The sequence below is a fragment of the Chenopodium album genome, chromosome 3 (assembly GCF_948465745.1).
Source record: "Chenopodium album chromosome 3, dcCheAlbu1.1, whole genome shotgun sequence".
Classification (NCBI taxonomy): Eukaryota; Viridiplantae; Streptophyta; class Magnoliopsida; order Caryophyllales; family Amaranthaceae; genus Chenopodium; species Chenopodium album.
Genome location: NC_137836.1, coordinates 46467167 through 46476485, shown reverse-complemented (window position 1 = coordinate 46476485; position 9319 = coordinate 46467167). Strand labels below are relative to the sequence as shown.

The following is a 9319-nucleotide window of genomic DNA, read 5'->3' as shown; positions in this document are numbered from 1 at the left end:
GTTTTAAACAAGTTAAAACCGATTAATTACCTCATGAATAGATTATATGGAACACGTGATATTGTATTATTTTTAAAACTATTAAACAACTTTATAAGATAAAGAATAATAAAAAAAAACCCGGTTAAATAACTTGTAGGTAAAATAACTTGTTTAAAGCAGATATCCCTTAAAGTTTGTATTGTTTAGAAATAATTAAAAGTTTGACTTGTTTTTAGCGGATCGCTCAAAGTTTGTATTATTTTTGACAATTTTTCCACATTTTTATTGAATTCGGATTATAATTTTTAAAATAATTTACAATGTTAATGTATATGTGAATCTTAAATTACAGTATAATCTTTATAATAATCTATTCAAAATGTAATTTTTGTAAGCAATGAGGTTATCATCCCAACTACCCAAAAAATTAACTCTCTTACACTAACTAATCCAGAAAAATTTACCTTATTTTGAAGATTAGCTGTAAACATCAGCAGGTAAACTACTACTAGTACTACTGTCTACTGACAGACTCACAGTCATATGATTATCAGAGCTGTCACACTTGCAGTTTCTCAACGGTCGTCGTCAGCAGAACGCCGTAAAAATGGCGGATCCCCACGTTATTGCTTCGCTATCAAATTCCCTGATTCCTTCGTTCACTACTCAAGTCGCCAATTCTTTGTCACATTATTTACGAATTAACAAATTGGCGTGAAATAAAAATAAAAAAAGCAGCATATCCTGATAAATCTCACTCTGTCTCACTCTCTTTATCTCTCCTCCCTCACTCCATGTTCAACCCCTTTTCCCATCACAACCCCACTACAACACATACACCCAAAATCCCACAAAGCTATGCTGTCTCTCTCCTCAATTCTCCTCTTCTTCTTCTCCACTTCAATCTCTGCTTATGGGTTCGGATCCATGGGTCCCATCTCCGCCGCCTTCGGCCGCGACAATTCATTTTTCTGCGCTATTGATGCCAGCGGTAAACAAGCCGTTATTTGCTGGGGTATGTCGCCGGAAATGACATCGGAGAATTTCACCACTATCCCTCCTATGGCTGCTCTCTCCGGCGGCGAGGGGTTTATGTGCGGCATTTTAGCAAACACCTCGCAGGCATACTGCTGGGATTCTTCTGGTACCGGTAATGATCTTGTACCGCCTTTTTATAGATACAATAATTATTCTTTCATTGCTGCTGGGAAAAATCATGTTTGTGCAATTAAAGGAAATTACTACTCGGATACTAGTATATCCGGTTCCGTTGATTGTTGGGAAGTTGTACATGGATCGAATTCAAGCACCTTAACATCGAAACAGAGTACTCTGTTTTATGATCAGAGTATTGACAATCTTTTGTTTGTTAAGATTGTTTCTGGGGATGGTTTTAGTTGTGGTATTGTTAAAGATGATGAGCACCTTATTTGTTGGGGACCAAGTTCAGCCAATTTACGAGTTTCCAAGATTTCAGAAAATTTTATGGGATTATCTTCAAGCAGAAGTAGTGTATGTGGGATTGTAAAACCTTCGGGAGAAGTCAAGTGTTGGGGAAAAGACGATTCATACTCTGATCCCCCATCTGGGGTTCGATTCGTCGCATTGACAGGTGGTTCTCGCCATTTTTGTGGGATTCGAGCTGATACTCATGGGGTTGATTGTTGGGGAGGATTCAACGCTTCATCAATACCAAAGCGTTCAGGTTTCTTCGCGATTGTTTCATCGGATATTGCAGCTTGTGGTATAAGAGAAGAGGATTTGGTGTTAGACTGCTGGTTTATAAATGAGGATACTGCACCTGCGGAGTATAATCCGCCTTTGCAGCTATGTAGTCCTGGATTATGTAGTCCGAGGTCTTGTGATGTAGGAGAGTTCGCGTTCAATGCTAGTGCTTTAAACGAACCTGAGTTGACTAATGTATGCATACGAAAGGATTTGCATATTTGTTCTTCTTGTGGGACTAATTGCTCGTCTGGATATTTTCTGTCTAGTCCGTGCACGGATAATGCAGATAGAGAATGTACTGCTTGTTCTCTATGCCAAAATAGTTCGTGTTGGGGCGTTTGTGGGCTTGCAGAAGTCGAGTTGAAGAAGAGGCATCAACGTCAAATGCAAAAGATTGTCCTCATTTTGGGACCTTCTATTGCTGGTTTTCTATTAATATTGATTGGTTGGTGTCTTTTCCCATATTTATACTTCTTCAAAGCAAAAGATGGACCTACAAAGCAATTTAGATCATGTATTGGTAAAAAGGATCCGGAGTGTGATGCTAATGGTGATCCTAATCCTCCGATACCAATTGCACATTGTCCTGAAGAAGCACAGATTTTCCGGCTCTCAGAGCTCAAAGATGCTACTAATGGGTTCAAGGAATTTAATGAGTTGGGAAGAGGAAGCTACGGTTTTGTGTATAAAGCGTTACTCCCAGATGGGCGACAAGTAGCAGTTAAAAGAGCGAATGCAGCTACTATAATTCACACAAATATCCGAGAATTTGAAAATGAGTTGGAGATCCTTTGCAAACTGAGACATTGCAACATTGTAAACTTGTTGGGTTATTGTACGGAGATGGGGGAGAGGCTGCTTGTTTACGAATACATGACACATGGAACATTACATGATCATCTACATAACGGTCTCTCCCCTCTCAGTTGGACTTTCCGTTTGAGGATTGCAATGCAAGCTGCAAAGGGACTTGAGTACCTTCACATGGAAGCTAATCCTCCAGTAGTTCATCGCGATGTCAAGACATCCAATATTCTGTTAGATACAGATTGGGGAGCCCGGATTTCTGATTTTGGATGTTTAAATTTTAATGAAAAGGATCTCGGTGAAGATATGAAAAACGATGTCTACAACTTTGGAGTTGTTCTGCTAGAGATTCTTAGTGGAAGGAAAGCATATGATGTGGACTACTCTCCTCCGAACATTGTTGAGTGGGCAGTTCCCCTCATAAGGATGGGGAAGGCGGCTGCTCTTATTGATAGGTACGTGGCTCTTCCACGAAACGTTGAACCATTGCTAAAGCTAGCTGATATATCAGAGTCTGCGGTCCGAGAAAATTCAAGTGATCGGCCTACAATGTCAGCAATAGCCAATTCGCTGGAGCAGATTGTAAAGGAAGGATTAATACTTTAGTAGATGGTAAGATCTGAGACAGCAATACAAAATGATACCTGAATGGGAAGAAAATCACACGAGCTTTTGGTCAAGTATAGCGCTATTACAACTGTATATGTATCCTGAGCCTCTTGTACATTTATTTATTTGCCTTCTTAAATATCTTTCCCACTTTTCTTGATTCTTCTTCAATTTATACTACACGAAGCGATGTAAATTGAAATTATTGTTCCATTTGGAATTTACTGTTTTTTCATACAAAATTGAGACAATAATACCCTGTTGTATAAATTATAGGGGCTTGTAACCTCCGCGTTATATATTGATTTCTTCATGACACTATATCTTACCATTTTGATGAAATAAAATTAAATGTTTCGCTACATTGTTCTTAAAATCTTTGCTTCTTAGTGATAAACTGGTAATACTGATATGCGCAGTGTTGTAGCTTTTGGTCATTATATGACTCTTGACATGCATTTTTCCGACTGATCATTGTAGACTTTGAAGAATGAAAAACAGTAAATTGCAATTTTTAATTTAGAGATCAGAATGTAAATTGCTACTCGTCGCTCCCATTTTACATAGTAATGCTCCCATTTTACATAGTAATGCTCCCATTTTGACTTGAATGGACAAATATGCCCTTTATTCAAGTTGTAATATAAAAAGAGGACTTTGTTCCCTTCACGCACATTTTACATACTAACGGTCCCCTCAAAGTAGTACATCGTGAATCCCGAGCCCACCACATCGGTCCCCACGACCTTAAAACCAAATCGGTCCAAATGACCACCTTAAATCGTTTTTTTTTTTAAAAAAAAAAATAATCATCAAGTTTTTACCGACGGGTCTTGGATGATGGACAACTGGAACATTCGTACGCCGGAGAATGCGTCGGAACATTCCGTAAGGTTTTTATTTTATTTTATTTTTCTATTTTCTGAAAATGGGACATCCGCCCAAAATTTCCGCATGTCTTATGGTGGATCCACCATGGAACATCCGGAAATTTTGGGTGGATCTAGACTTTCGCCTAAAATTTCCGGATGTTCCATGGTGGATCCGGAAATTTCAGGCGGATCCATCATGGGACATCCGGAAATTTTGGGCGGATATCCCATTTTTTAGTTTTTTTTTTTTTAATTTTATTATTATTATAATTATTGTTGTTATTATTATTATTATTATTATTATTATTATTATTATTATTATTATTATTATTATTATTATTATTATTATTATTATTATTATTAATTAGTAATTATGTTTGGGTATTATTGTTTTGTTATTTTTATTATTAATATTGTTATTGTTGTTGGTGGTGTTTATGATTATTGTTGTTGCTATTATGATTGTTGTTATTAGTATTAGTTATTAATGTTAATAATATTATTAGTTGTAATATTGTTTTATAAATATTATTATTAATATTATAAAAAAGAACATAATGACGTTGTTTTGTTTAATTTGTATAGGATATGGAATCTGAAGACGGCGGTGACGGTGTGAATTATAGTGGGAATTTCGTCACGGATACATTATTTCCAACGTTTGAGGATGTAGTTACATGGGCGGATGCTATTTCCATAAATCTGGGATTTATTTTGGTGAAATTGTCTTATAACAAAACCAGAGATGGTCGGCCGTATCGATATTTGCGATGTGATCGGTCACGGAGGAGCAAGCTGAGAGATTTGAAGAACGCGATACGGAAGGACACAAAAACCAAAGCTAATGGTTGTCCATTCTACATCAAGATATATTATGAAGTCAACACTGACAGTTGGAAGATCCGTGTGAAAAATGATCACACCGGGACACATAACCATACTATGATTGTGTACCAAGAGGGTCATCGTAAAGTGAGCGGATTGAGCCCGGGTGCAAAATAGGTTATGCGTGACATGACGAAGTCCAAGGTTGCACCCCGTAACATCATGGAAACTATTACAGAGCAATTTCCTGATGATCATCCAAACATCAGACACATTTGCAATTGCCGGAATGATTGCAGGATGGAGATGTTTGAAGAAGAGGAGTTGTTCAATAATTTCTTCATTTGGCGAGAGAGAGTAAGTACATTTACTAGGTCATGGCCGATGATCTCGACGTCCCGCAACATGCATTTATGGTGCACCCGATCACGGTTAACATACTCCGCACATACCCACATGTCATAGGTATGGATTATACTTACAAGACTAATCGATATGGGATGACGTTCTTTGAGATAGTTGGTGTGACACCGACAAACCAAAATTTTCTAGTTGGTTATATTTTCATGCGCAACGAGTGCACGGCTAGTTATCGGTGGGTGTTGCAGAGATTAAGGGTTGGGTTTGATAAAGAGCCATCGGTATTTTTGTCAGAACGTGAACTTGGGCTATGTGCGGCTTTGAGAGAAGTGTTTCCAGGGACGTCGCATTTACTCTGTCGATGGCAAATTAACAAAGATGTGGAGGCTCAGGTGACGAAGATGTTCAAAAACAAGAAGGTTGGTGCCAGTTTTAAAAATGGAAAATGGAACAAATTCATGAATGCAACAACCGAGGCGGAGTATGATCATGCTCTAGCTACCATGAAAGCATGGCGGGCAAGTTATCCGGCAGTGATTCAGTATGTTGAGGGAACATGGCTTTGTCACAAAACCAAATTTGTGACATACTGGACGAACCAAGTTCTTCACTTTGGTAACACCACCAATTGTAGAGTTGAGAGCCAACATTCAGTAGTGAAGACGTGGTTTGATTCAGCCACATGTTAGTTGTTTTACTGTATTAGTTGTTGTCGTTATTACATAATTGTAATTATAATAAAAAATTATAATGTATTTACCAATTTGAATCAATGGCAGGTTCTTTGGATACCGTATGGGCCCAAGTCCATTGTCATATCGGTAATCGAATCATTGAAATTCGTAATGAGTTGGAGGCATCAAGGTATAAAATTGGTGAGATGTACAGATTATTTCCACTGTCATGTATAAATGGCAAAGTGTCTCAACATTGCTTGAAATTACTTCATAAGGAGACAAAAAGGATGCGGGATTTGAGTTACCAGGTTTATGGACGTTGTGGATGTGCTATGCACGTAACCCATGGTGTACCATGTGCTTGCCAGATACATGATTCGCTAGTTGCACAGACAGGCTTGTATAGCGGCCAAATTCATTCTTTCTGGAAGACTTTGGTTATTGGTGATGGTGAACATTCCGGAATTGGTTGATGATGATTCGATCGAGGAGTGTAGACACCTAAAAATGTCTCCCCAAAACCAAACCCGATGATGAACAACCTTTCACCGCCATTATTGTTCGGGCTGAGTATTTAACCTTTGGAGTGATTAAATCCATGTTTCCATTCAATACATTTCATAAACCAATCCATTTCCTAGCTCATTTCCCTAAACCATAACTTGTTTTCCTCTTTTCGTGTCCACATCGAAAAACTGAGAGAAACTGATTTTGTCGCCTTAAAAAATTTTGATCCAATTATTATTTTGTTAGATAGGACTTGAAATAAGATTTCCAACCATATATCATAATCACAATTCCGATTTAAAACGAAGAAGATATGAGACAAACACTAAACTCGACCCAAAACCGACACCCTTCTACTAAAATGGTCATATATTAAAATATACAAATTATTTTGACCTGATTCTAATTGTTTTGGAAATTAGACTTAATAATCTTTCCAATGATACATTATTTGCCTTATTCCAAGTTACGGATCAAAAGTTATGATAATTTAAAAAACGCGTAAAAAACTGGAATTGCCGCGCAAACGACATAACTGCCGCGTCGCGGGAGTGAGTGACGTGTCATGGGGCCTTGTACCGTGTCACGGAAGTCTGTACCGTGTCGCGGTAAACATACCGTGACACGGTGATTTTCCGTGTCATTTTCACATGCTTATTTCATCGTGACACGGGGCTTTGTACCGTGCCGCGGTGGGATTTTCCGAGTCACGGTAACCATTTTCGCATTTTCACGTGCTTATTTCACTGTGACATGGTGTACTCTAGCGTGCCACGGTGGGCTTTGCCATGTCACGGTACACATACCGTGACATGGGATTTTTCCGTGTTTTCTCCGCGTAAACCCTTCACGCGTTTTATCTCTCGTAGGTTAATTATTTCCCGCGTCACTCTAGTTTCCCCCGTGGCACGATATTCTTTGGCATGTTGCGGTATTCTTTGTCGTGTCGCGAAAACCATTTTTAGGGTTTTTTTAAAATCTTTTTAGGGTTCCGTGTGTTCCCTCTACTCCTTTTCCGTATAAATACCCTCCTCATTTCTACAGTTCGGGGCATAAAATCATTCTCTCTTTCTCTCTTTTACACCAAAAATCATTCTCTTCTCTCTCTTTCATATTCTAAGCCTTAAACCTATATTTCTAATTACATCATTCTTCCCTTAAGCATTCCAAGGAGTCCATACGACACCCGAGGTTTCGTCCTTAAACCAAGGCGTGAAAGGTATAATTATTCGAGGGTTTGGACCAAATCAACTCTACTTTTTATTTGATTTAATTTCCATTTGTTTTTATTATTTTTATTGAAGTTACTAACAGTTTATTCATGATGTAGCAATTTAAGGAACGCGCGGAATGTGAGTAATTAATTAATTTAATTACTTATTTTATTTTTATATTGCTAGTATCATGATTAGGTTAATTTATTATTCGATTTAACTAACGCTATTATTATTAAATTGCTTCCAATATTAATGTTTATTTTATTATATTTATTGATCACCATATTTCATATTTAAAGGGAATATGTAATTGAAAATCACGCCTGATAAGACAATTTGGACAACTGGTTTAGGTTCCTTTTTAATCTTGTTGTTTAATCAAGTGATCACTTGTATTTTAGAATCATATGTTGCATTAATATTCAACCAATTTAGCTTAATAATAGTTTGGAGCGAATTGAATATTTGTTTGCATGCCTTTGAGATCGGAAGAATCACTTTTCACTATAAGAATCGAGTAGAGGCCAATACGGGCGAATGTGACTCCATGACTCACTTCGTACCATCAACCCCGATCCTCCTTTCGTGGTTTCGAACCATATGGAGTTAATAATATCATGGATTATGAATGGGGTGTAACCTTCACGGGTCAATCGTTGTTGCCTATCGTTGTCCCTTAATCGTGGTTGCCTTAAATGATTCGTGAACGGTTTACAAGTTCCTTAAAAACTTATTAGCGGCTCCCTACTTTCCTTGTCCCTAATCGTATACGTCAATTCTCACTTCCTATGAGTGCCAAGTATATTCACACATGCTTTAACGTAGGCGCACATCAAACGACACCTAAAATTTGGCGACTCTGCTGGAGGGATAGTTGGTTATTTATCGATTTGAGTGATCGGTATTTAATTAAGATGAGTGGATGAGACTTGAAAGATTCTTGAAAATATTCCTGTGATTAAATTGGCATTTTTACATATGCATAGATGTTTTAACGTCGTATCTCAGGTCTGTCCCGTAGGAAAAATAGGATAACCTTGTCGTGAACGAATAAAACAGAGGCACCGGTCAGATTTCCTGACTGTCGTGCCACGGCGGAGCTTGCTGTGTCACGGCGCTGGGCACCGTCATGCGGTGTTTGGCACCGTGACACGGTAGATTTTTTCGTGTCACGGTAGTCCCGAAATCTGTCCAATGGCTCATTTCTCTTCTCACATTCAGCTTCCTTCGATTTTTCTGAAAAAACGTGTGTGTTCTACATACGTCTTAGCCTCGGGAGATTTAAGCTCTATCAACCCCAAAACGCTCATGGTAATAAGGGTTCATCCGAGTTTTTAAATCCACCCAAACCATGGAGTCGAGTTCGATTTCATCACAAACTTGCGGAGCCGCCCGTTGGCATACACCCTCAAGGGAGGCTGCCTTGTTAACGCGTCCAAACTCTTAACCATGGTACCCTTTTGACACCAAATAAAACCTGACCATAGTGGAACATAGAACTGGACCTTAGGTTGCAAACTATTCTTTGCATCATTGTGCCTATGTGTGTATATTTGGTCGTTTTTATCCTAACCTTAACGATCTTTCTTTGTCTATGGTGGATTATTTTTTGACTAACAATTGTCAATGGACCGTACTCATTTAGTAATTAGCACAAACTCTAAAATTGACAAAAAAAAAAAAAAAATTAGAACTGATTACCGTGACACGACAAATAACGCCGCGTCACGACAAT

At 38.2% G+C, this 9319-nt stretch overlaps 1 pseudogene; it reads left to right on the top strand.

Moving 5' to 3' along the window:
* Positions 1–546: 546 nt before the first annotated feature.
* On the top strand, positions 547–3481 carry LOC145613760 (serine/threonine-protein kinase-like protein CCR1 pseudogene; annotated as a pseudogene).
* The last annotated feature ends 5838 nt before the right edge of the window (positions 3482–9319 follow it).